This window comes from Triticum dicoccoides, chromosome 5B (genome assembly GCF_002162155.2).
Source record: "Triticum dicoccoides isolate Atlit2015 ecotype Zavitan chromosome 5B, WEW_v2.0, whole genome shotgun sequence".
Taxonomy (NCBI): domain Eukaryota; kingdom Viridiplantae; phylum Streptophyta; class Magnoliopsida; order Poales; family Poaceae; genus Triticum; species Triticum dicoccoides.
This window is the reverse complement of record NC_041389.1, coordinates 576,754,297-576,765,998: the sequence shown is the minus strand read 5'-3', so window position 1 is coordinate 576,765,998 and position 11,702 is coordinate 576,754,297.

Here is an 11,702-nt window from a genome sequence, read left to right as displayed (position 1 = left end):
CCACAAGAACAAAGGCAAGGACGAGCTTCAAGAGGAGATTGATGCATTTGAAGAAGCACCTAAGGCCTTGGTCAAGTGGGTTCCCAAGACTACGTCAAGTTCTACTTCATCAAGTACAACTACAACTCCAAGGATTCCCATCAGGATGATGTGGATCCATAAGAAGAAGAACTAGAGAGTTCTTGAGGGTGACTCCACCAACCCTATTCACTCATATCATTATGGCAAGGACAAGTGCAATCAACTTCCATATCTTGCACTAGTTCAAGGAGTCACAAACCCTCATGTTGGTAAGGCAAGGGACAAGGTAACCTAATGCTTTCATGGACATCATCTTGTGTGTGCATCACTCTATGTCTATGGATATTCTTGTTTGTTCCTTGTGGGACTAACCCATGTAGGTATTGAAAGTGCAACTCACTCCAAAGGATTGCTCCAAATGATCTACATCAACATTAAGCATCCACATCTTCAACACCTACATGAAGTCATCATCGACAAAACCCAAGGTTAGTTCATCCCTCTAAGGGGGGATCTCACATCTAGGGGGAGCTTAAATCTAAGAATTGAGTCAAAGCAACTCTAATTATGTGAACACATCAATGCATTATGTAAAAGTGGTAACCCCACTTGAGCTTAAATGATGAGTATGACCTATGATCAAATGTTCTCATTTGACTCCTAAGTCAATATACTCATATATAGATGACCTAGTCATCGCCAATTGTTTGATAGATGCTAGAATTAGTTGTGCATGCTTTGCCACATATTTCATTTGCCATCTTATTGTGTGAGCATGTTGGTTGCATATTTAACTCATTCGAGGACATCCACTTGTTGCTTTGATTGATTGGTTTCTTTTTCTTTTGCCAAGTGGATGGACAAGAATGCCTAAGAACCTTCTCTAGCTATCTATGCTTTTCTTGTCTCAAACTCTATTCATGCTACATCACAAAATTTGATCAAGTCAGATTGGAACCACTCTGTGTGAGGAGCACTCGGAGTCCCCGATTCGTCATAGACTTAAACTTCCAAAACTTCTTTGTGTGTTTCGGTCTGACCAATTCTTCCATTTCGGTCATACCGAGATCACTAAGTCGATCTAGGTTTTCAATCTCGGTGCAACCGATTCGAACTTTTCGGTCTCACCGAGTTGCTGTAACTGTCAACAGTTATGCATCTCGGTGCCACCGAGTTGTTCAACTCGGTCACACCGACAATGTCGGGCTATATATACACACGGGCAAAATTTTGGAAAACTTCTCCAAACCTCTCGCCCGCGCATAGCTCGCTCTGCCTTCTAGGTCTCCGGATCGTCGACTTCGTCGCCAGCCGCCTCCTATCGCTGGTCTCTGCCGCCGTCAACGGAATTCATCCCCGCCGTTGCCACCGTAGCGAGTTCATCGCCGAATTAGGGTATGAACTCGATCACAGTACTATCCTCGTCTGATTCTCAGCACATTGTGTACATTATTATTCTTGCCACGATTGAAACACATCTAACCAGTCAAAACAATCCGTAGAATAGATGCGATTTGAAAATTTAGGGTTAGGTTTCCGCCGAAACCATCTCGCACCCACCGAGTTGAAAAACTCGGTCCCACCGATTCGGCTAACGCCATTGCACTAGTAACTCTCGGTCTGACCGAGAATTGCTAATCGGTGTGACCGATTTTAGGACTCACTGGAACCCTAGCAGTCTTGGTGCCACCAAACTGTGACCCGGTCTGACCGAGATCACTAGTTTATGTTCCAAAACTGCTTCGGTATCACCGACTTTGAAAATCCGTTGATCCGAAATGCTTTCTGTGGAAAACTAAAACTAAGTTTTTGAATCATTCTTTTGCAAAAATCTCTGCATTTTGTGATGCTCATCCATTCTATCTCATCCATAACTATTCACAGGGTCTGCATTCAAAGTTCTCAACATGTTAGACCAAAGTGATAGCCAGAACAGGGAAGAAGAGCATATTCACATAAGTGAGGGCACTAGTCCCTCCAGTTCTTCAGATGAAGGCAGCAGAAGTACTGCTAGCAATTTGCCCAAAGTAGCCATAAGAGCCAGAAGGAAGAGAACCTCAGACTCAGAGGATGAGGACTATGTGGCAGCTGAAGATGAGGCTACTTCCAAGAAAGTAGTGCTTAAAAAGGAGTATGGCTCAGCTAAGACCACAAAGCCTGGACTGAATAGGAAGGCCCCTGCCAAGAGGACACCTATGATGAAGGTCAGAGGATCAACACAAGAACCAGAGAAACCTGATCCCAAGGAGCCAGCTGCAGAAGGAAAGAAGAGAAAGGAAAGGGTCATAGAGACCATGGCCAGAGTTATTGGACAACCTTCCGTGATGGAAGAGGAGGAGGAAGAAGAGGTTGCTGCACCAGCACCCAAGGCACAGAAGCTGATGGGTGATGCCATAAGGTCGGGGGCTGCATCATCAAAGCCCAAAGAAGCACCCAAAGCTGCCTCCAAGGCCAAAACTGCACCTAAGAGGAATACCAGGAGTATACCAGCTGCTGAGAAGAACAAGTCCCCAGTGCCTGAAGTTGCTCCTGAGGAAGATGATGAAGGACAAGTCCTAAGGAAGCTCAAACCCAAGATTCCAAACCACAACGATGCTCATCCAGTGGCTGAGAATATGAAGCTGAGGAAGGATGCAGGTCTCAGGCAGTGGAGATTGTGTGATCCATACGCAATCAGGAGAAGAACTGCTGTAGATTACATGTTCCACACTAAGAAACAACAAGACTTCTATGAGACTGTGCTGTTGGATAAGAAGCCCATAGTCTGTGACATGAGGTGGGTAGACTGGAAATTCATAAAGGAAAATGAGGATCACTACCCAGGAGTATATGACAGCTTTAAGGCTTGTGGAGTTGATGAGTTTGTTGGACAGAAGTTCACAAACTAGAATGATGAGCTAGTTATGCAATTCTACTCCACATCTCATTTTTATCCTGATGGCAGAATTGTCTGGATGTCTGAAGGTACAAGGTACCAATCAACTATTGAGGAATGGGCCAATCTGATTAATGCCCCAGAGGAGAAGGAAGATGACTTGGATGTATACTCCAAGAAGAAGAAGGATCACAATTCCATGTCCCATATGTACAAGGAGATCCCAGACAAGGCCCTTGAAACTTTCAAGTTTGGGTCTGTCCACTTTCTTCTGTCAGGGCTGCCAACAATCAACTGGATTCTTAGGCACACTCTTTTGCCCAAGTCAGGTGATCACAACATGATCAGAGGGTATACAATTAATATGCTTCACATTTTTTATGTGCCACAGAGATTCAAGGTCATGAGCCTCATAGTTGAGACTATCAAGAGGACAACAGCAGACCAAAAGAGAAGTTGTGGGTATGCCCCACAAATTCAGGAGCTGATCAACTCAAAGATGGCACAGAAAAATATCTGTTGGATAAGGAACACTTTGTTCTCTATCCAGACTTTGAGGACAATCAAGTTGTGATGAATGAGAATGAACCATCCTCAGTGCAAGCTCAAGAGAAAAAGGAGAAAACAAAGAAGGAGAAGGCTGCCAAGATGCCAACTCTAGAGGAGGCATCTGAATACTTTTTGAAGAGCAAGCAGGACCAACTTGGTTACTTGATAGCATCAACTCCGAGGATTGATAAGGGGTTGGCCACCCTAACTCAAAACCAAGAGAGCCTGGAAAGAATCATGGAACAAATATTCTATGATTTAGATGTCAAAGTAACTGAGATTCAGTCAGTTGTGGAGCAGCTACAGGATGACATGCAGGAGAGGAAGGGCAGGACAACTACTGATGCATTTGCCAGAGTGCCTCGAGCTCAGAGATCAGTTGCAGAGCTTGTGACAGACACCAGAGCCACTTCATCTGCACCAGCTATAGCTCCAGTGCAACCAGCTCCAGCACCAACTCCTTCAGCTCCATCCACATCAATTGAAGTCTTCGTCCAAGGAGCCATCTCTACACCACCAACTGAAGACCAAGCCTGAGAGACGATTTAGTACTATGCATTTTCTAGGAACTTTTTGGTAAGTTGTTGCCAAAGGGGGAGAAAAATGTATAGATCATAGGCTTCGAGAGAGAGAGAGAGAGTTTGCTTTTGTTCTCTCTTGTCTTCTTGGTTGAACTTTATTTGCTTCTGCTTGCTTGAGATACTATGCTATTATCTATGAGACATTGATGATCATGTGTTTGATCATAAGCTACACTTATGCTTGTTAGATGATATTATCTTATTTATCCTTATATGATCATTCACTTTTCTTGGTGATGAGTGCATGTGTTCAATCTTTATTATTTTGAGCGCTCCACCAAGATGTATGTGACATGGAAGAGTAACCCATGAGCCTAATTCCTTGTGCATTTGCAGTCCAAAGCAAATCTTAAACTATGCACAAATTTAGGGGGAGCTCTTTCTTATCACATACTTCTCAAAGCGACGATGTTTTTCAATCCTATTATCATTTGTCGAAGCTTTTATCTATATGTTGTCACCAATTACCAAAAAGGGGGAGATTGAAAGTACAACTATCCCTAGGTGGTTTTGGTAATTCATATCAACATATAGCTCATTGAGCTAATACTATTTCAAGACAATTATTTCAGGAAAGCTCAATGAATGGCGTGGCATGGATGATGAAAGTGGATCCCTCAAAATATTAAGGAGAAAAGGATTGGCTCAAGCTCAAAATCTCAAGACTCTACATTTTATATTTTAGTCATCCAAGATCACATTGAGTCTATAGGAAAAGCCAATACTATCAAGGAGGGATGAGGTGTTGCTTGATGAGTTTCTTGCTTCAAGTGCTTAGTGATATGCTCCAAAAACCTTCAACTACTTTCTCATATCCACATATGACCTAAACCAAAAGTCAAACTCGGCCCCACCGATTCTTTCCATCCGGCGCCACCGAGTTCAGATGTCATAGACACTGCCACAAACCCTAGGCAAATCGGTCTCACCGATAGGGATCTCGGTCTCACCAAGATGGGATTGTAATCTCTCTGTTTCCCTTCGTAACGTTTCGGTCTAACCGAAGTGAGCGATCGGTCCCACCGAGATTGCAATGTAAACTCTCTGTTTCCCTTCTGTAACATTTCGGTTTCACCGAAAAGAGCGAATCGGTCCCATCGAGTTTACCTGACCAACTCTCTGGTTAGCTAATTACCAAAATCGGTCTCACCGAGTTTGTGTAATCGGTCTCACCGAGTTCGTGTAATCGGTCTCACCGAGATTATGTTATGCCCTAACCCTAACCATATCGGTCCCACCGAGTTGCATGTCGATCCCATCGAAATCACTAACAGTCACAAGGTTTACTGAATCGGTCCCACCGAGTTTGTTGATTCGGTCCCATCGAGATTGGTAAATTGTGTGTAACGGTTATATTTTGTGTGGAGGCTATATATATCCCTCCACCTCCTCTTCATTCGTGGAGAGATCCATCAAAACAAATCTACACTTCCAACTTACCATTTGTGAGAGAGAACTACCTACTTATGTGTTGAGGCCAAGATATTCCATTCCTACCATATGAATCTTGATCTCTAGCCTTCCCCAAGTTGCTTTCCACTCAAATCTTCTTTCCACCAGATCCAAATCCTATGAGAGAGAGTTGAGTGTTGCGGAGACTATCATTTGAAGCACAAGAGCAAGGAGTTCATCATCAACGCACCATTTGTTACTTCTTGGAGAGTGGTGTCTCCTAGATTGGCTAGGTGTCACTTGGGAGCCTCCGACAAGATTGTGGAGTTGAACCAAGGAGTTTGTAAGGGCAAGGAGATCGCCTACTTCGTGAAGATCTACCGCTAGTGAGGCAAGTCCTTCGTGGGCGACGGCCATGGTGGGATAGACAAGGTTGCTTCTACATGGACCCTTCTTGCGTGGAGCCCTCCGTGGACTCGTGCAACCGTTACCCTTCATGGGTTGAAGTCTCCATCAATGTGGATGTACGATAGCACCACCTATCAGAACAACGGCTCAAAAATCACCGTGTCTCCAAATTGCGTTTGAAATCTCCAAACCCTTCCCTTTACATTCTTGCAAGTTGCATGCTTTAATTTCAGCTGCTCATATACTCTTTGCATGCTTGCTTGAATTGTGTGAAGATTGCTTGACTTGTGCAAAGATAGCTAAAATCTGCCAAAGCCTAAAACTGGGAAAAGGTTAAGTTTTTAATTGGTCAAGTAGTCTAATCACCCCCCCTTTAGACATACTTCAAGGTCCTACAGGCGTCCACTGCAGGGGGACCAAAAGCCGGGCCTTGATGCCTTTTAAGATCTCCTGATTGGCTCTCTCGGCTTGACCATTGGAGTGAGGGTGAGCTACTGATGAAACATCAAGCCGGATATGCCCACGTTGACAGAATTCCTCCATGGCGCCTTTAGACAGATTAGTGCCATTGTCTGTTATGATGCTGTGTGGGAAGCCAAAGCAAAATATCCCCAACATCGCCCGTCTCAAGGCCTCAAGAGGTTGGTATTTCTGGAGGAGCCGCATCAAGACCCGCGCCCAAGCAAGGGGCGCCTTCCTCCGTTGCATAGGAAGGCGCGCCCGGCACCCTCCTCGGGCAGGGCTTGGGGGCTCTCTTCTGGAGGGCCTTAGACTTTGCCAAGATCATGAGGGAGGCGCTCGGGCACCACTTGGAGGCGTGCTTCGCAGCACATTTCCCTCAGGAAGGCATGAGGCAAGGGAGAACCAACCCTCAGGAGTTCGTCACCAAGATCACTCAGGAGCTTCAGGAACCAAGAGTCATACGCGACGATCGCCGCCTGCTCAGTGTAGCCCCCCATCCAGGCGAGGATGGCAGGTTGCGCGTCTGCATCGACGTACCAGTTCTCAACCGAGCCGCGTCTGAGGAGAGCCTCTGGCCTTCGCACGTGGGACGTTGCGAGGGTCCGCCTCACAACTACGTTCGCATGCCTTTCGGCCTGCCGAACGCAGTTGCTTCTCACCAGCGCCATCTGTGGAGGATTCTGGCGGCTCAGGAGGCCAGGCATCGCGAGGTTCTGGTAGAGATGGAGGTGGTCCTCATGGAACCACCTCGGCCCCCAGAGCCTCCCGAGACTCAGGGATTTGGTGGCTCGTGAGGGCTGGCCTCTTCACCATGCGTCTTCAGCTACTCCAACGCCCCTCCATCCGCAACGGAATCAGGTGACATCTTCCAAGTTCATTTCAGCTGGGAGCACCCCCAGGGCTGCATCATTCCCAGGTCACGTGGGTCTGTCCCTGCGACATGTATCCATTTTTGCTTATGTCTTCAGTTTCCTTTGCTAGGGGGTGCCCCCCGGGCCGCATCTTCCACTAAGCCGCTCGGGCCAGACCCAATGGCATGCACCCTCTCCCGCATTATCTAAGCTGAATTGCCTTTCATGCTTCATCTGCCTTGATTATCACCCGTTCGATTGACACCTACCACTGGAGCTGCTCACCCAGGCACGATGCTTGTGCATGGGTCCGTCCCTGCAACGCTGACAAATCTGAGTGGTCGTGGGCCGTGGAAGCCCCGCAAGCGTCACCTCACCAGGCCCTCAGTGCCCTCGCCACTCTTGGAGCAACCAATGGTCGGCCGGCAGTCGTAATAGCAGTCCATGCTTCTCTCGTGTTGGTTTACAGGAACCCCCTGAGGTCAACAGCGGGTGGCATCGCGAGATCTCTCTCTCTCTCTCTCTCTCTCTCTCTCTCTCTCTCTCTCCCGCGCAATCCGCTTGCATGCTAAAAGGGGGGCTCCTGAGCATCGCGACTCTGGAGCTCTTACTGGCTCTCCAGCCCTCATCCCCTGGCCTTGTCCACGGCATCGCGACCTGGCATACCAGCGGCGGCTGAGCTCGCTCGAGGGCTGGGACCTGAGGGTGTAGAGCGCTAAGGAGAGCGTGGGGAAGAGAGGAGAAGCTCACAAAAGCCTAACCTGGGTGCCGACGTCCATGTCCGGCGCGACGCAATGTAACGACTCCATGCCATCGAGATAAGTTCTGCGCCTGCGATAACTGATTGATGTGACACAAAAATCCCTGCCTAAATGCGGCTCTGTGATGGCAACGTTGCCTCCCTTTCTCGTCTCTTGGCGGCAGCTTGCGCGCTAAATGGGACCTCCTAAGCATCGCGCCTCAAGAACTCTTAGTGGACCTCGGGCCGCTCACCTCCTGGCCTTGACCACGGCATCGCGACCTGGCATACCAGCGACAGCTGAAGCCTGCCTGGGGAATGGGACCTGTCAGCATAGAGCACTGAGTCGTCACGAGATTAGAAAGGGGGAACCAAGCCGGGACAGGACATGCATTCGCGCCGTTTTCATAGTAAGGATAATATCAACAAAAGATACCGCAGACCCTTTACATGCCCCCATGGGGTATTTTTCTGGTTCCTCGCAGGGAACAAAAGGCGCGAATCCTAGGGAACCCTAACTACGCACGCCTCCAAGGCTGACGCCATCATCAACAGTGGGCCACGGGAGGCCGCCACCAACCCCATCCAGATCTGCTGCATCGGCGCCCTGACGCAGCCACCTTGCTCCGGGAGCGACGCGAGCTCGGGGGCACGTAGCTGTCGTCGCTCTTCTCCGGAGTCGCGAGGAGCTCGGAAGAGTCGCTGGACTCACAAGCGTCGCTGCTGCTTCCAGAGGAGCCGTCGGGGAAGCGGGTGGCAGGCCTAGCCCTTGCCACGTCAGCGTCTTGACTGCCTCCTCCGGGGCAGCACTCCAACCGGCGGCCTTCCACGTCGAAGACCTTCAAGAGCATCAAGGAGGCGTCGTCGTATTCAAAGTGAATCACGAGGGTGCCCCCTGTTTGGCAGACCCGGGCGACCTCGCCCCAGCCTCGGGTCATTAAGACCTTGCTTGGAGCGATGACTTCAACCCCTGCTCCATTCGCGGGGGTGCCGTAGTCAGCATGCTGTAGCCAAAGCTCGAGAGGCCCCCTCAGCGGCATCTCGAAGGCGAAGAATGCGGGGAAGCGGATCCAGGTGCTTGGAGGCATCGCAGCATGGAGCACAAGCTAGCGAGGAGAGTCCTCAGTGTGGACTCCAGGAGCGATTGCGCACGCCTGCGTGGCTCGTTGGCCTCGCCTGTAGCGCGGGCGGTGATGCTCGCCATCCCTTTCTTCAGGACCCTTTGCCAGGTGCAGGGGTAGCGGGAACCCAGGAGGTGGCCGCTCGTACCAGGGCCTCGTCATCTCCGGTCGCGCGACCTCGTCGCGGCGGCGCTGAACCGGTCGCTTCTTTGGTGGGAGCGGGTCGGACCCCTCCCGGGGGGGCTTTCCCTTCTCTGCGGCAGAGAATCGGCGGATCAGCGCCATTGGCGCCAAGAGTAGAGGAGGAGCAAGGGAGAAGAAGCAGGCAGAACAAGGAGAGATGTACAACGGGGTCTCACGCCTTCCCATCCTTATAGCCCAGAGAAGACCAACCGTCGGCCTCCACGATCTCAGGTAATGATGACTCTTTGTTGCATGCAACAGGCTCTCGTCAAATCGGGCAGTTGTCGAGGCAGCATGGGGAAGCGGAGACGCCCACGTCTAATCAAGTCGCCACGCGTCGCACAATGCCTCAGGCTGTTGGGGCCCGCGGTGCTCCGCACTTGTCCTTTGGCTTCGCCGCTAAACCAAGTCCGAGCGCGCCTTGGGCCCGGGGGCTGCGTCCTGGATATGGGGGTATCCAGAGTTGCCTGCCTGCGGCCTACAACATGGCTCATCAGTGACCCAGTTCGTCCCGTCTTCATCAACCCTAGCTCAAGACCCTCACGAGGGGCCAAGCCTCGCGGGGCTAACGACGCAAGGCTTCCTCGGGGGCGGCCTCACCAGGGAGGCTCACAAGGAGGCGGAGAGATCAAGGCGAGGAGTACCTCGGGAGGTGCACATGACGCAGGCCATGACGATCAAGACCAGGCGGGCGCCGGCCAGCGCAGTGTCCTTGTTTCCCCTTTGGTGCTAAGGGGACAAGCGCAGTCACGGAGTACCGAGGCATCAAGCAAAGGTTTCCATATCGGTGCAACAAGACTAGGACCAGAAGGACGGCAAGACAGACGTTATCGTGGAGCCCAAGACGGTGTCATCACCAGTGCCTTTCGCAGTCGAAGACCACCTTTAGTCAGTATAGTCTCTACTGACTGTGCCCTTTCAAAATCCCGCCGTTGTGGAATCCCTTCCCGCTCAACATTTGGGAAGAGGACCAAGGCCTCTATTAATAGGGCTAGCCACCACCATAGCAAAGGAGATCGATTCGGACCAGAACCACCCACACCAGTGCAAGAACACCTCCCCTCGCGAGGCTGTTTCTTCCCCTTGTACTGTTCCTCATCAGCCCAAAAGGCAATCCACACACCACACACTAGAGTAGGGTATTACACCACAATGATGGCCTAAACCAGTATAAATCTCGCGTCCCTTGTGTTGTTCATCTGGTTAGCTTAGAATCGCGGCGAGGTTGTGGGAGCGGATCGGTAGGGAGAAGATCTTCATGCGCACTCCAGAGTTCGAACCTTAAGGGTTTTGCCAGAACCCGAAATCCGACAATCTGGGAATAATATTTTTCTCCCTCCCGCAAGTACTTGAATTCGAGTGTTACCGATTTTTTTCACAAAAAAACTCGAGTTTTACCAATTTTTTCTTGAGAAAAATTGCAAGTGGTATCTGCATCAGAGTAGTGGACTACTTGTGGTAATGAATATAGTACACCTAGTGTCAGTCATAACACAAAGGGTGGTGCAGTTGGTTAGCGGGGGTGGCACGTTTGTCTAATAGACGCATCGACCGTGCCTGTTGCTAATGTCCAGTCGGCAGGAACTTAGCTTTCCCATTTAGAAATTACTCAAATTCGGGTCATAGTTTACATGTATACAAAAAGTTAGTATTGTGCACATGGAATGGATTGGTTAGTCGCTACTTCAGTTCCACCACCTAAAAATCATTAGGTCATGGGTACTACCTCCGTCTAGGTGTGTAAGTCATCTTACGAAAATCAAATAATCCTAAAACACTTAGGAGCGATACATTAACTCTCATCTCATTTCTTGTTTCATGACATATTAACCAATAAAAGATGTGGGTCATGCATGCTTTAAATGATTTGAGACTACCAAACACGACATGCATTGGTTAGTTCGTTGCATGCATTGTTATTAATTAGCAAAAACATATTAAGTTCTCTCGTTTTCCCCTCCATCTTGGTCACAGTGCGCAACGTAAGATGACTTACACACCTAGACGGAGGGAGTACGAATTCTATCACCCATGCATTGTTTTTGCCTTAAAAATAGTAGTAACTATGAACACACGCATAAAATTAGCAGGTCCATTAATTACGACCAATTAACTCCGTGAACGCATGGAATTAGGAGGCCCATTAATCACGTCCTTTAAGAGGCCGAGACATAATGGTAATTAATGGGCAGACGCAATGAATTAGGAGGATCATTAATCAAGCTAGTTAAAAGACCCGGAGAAAATTTCGCATCCTACACTTAAATCACGGCTGAATAAGCGGGAGTGGAATCGCGGCCGTTTGATCAAAATCTGACGCTGCAAAGGTCGTTCAGATCTAAAGCGAAAATCCGAACGGCGGGATTTTAGCTTTGTTGAATAGTTTTTTGAACGGTATGTTGTAAACGACCAAGAGCCAATCCGAATAGATCTTATAACAGATCTGCAACCAAACGAACCACGTTCGGGTATGTCGATCGTCTTTGTGAAACAACAGAGATCGATATGTCTTCAAAAAGG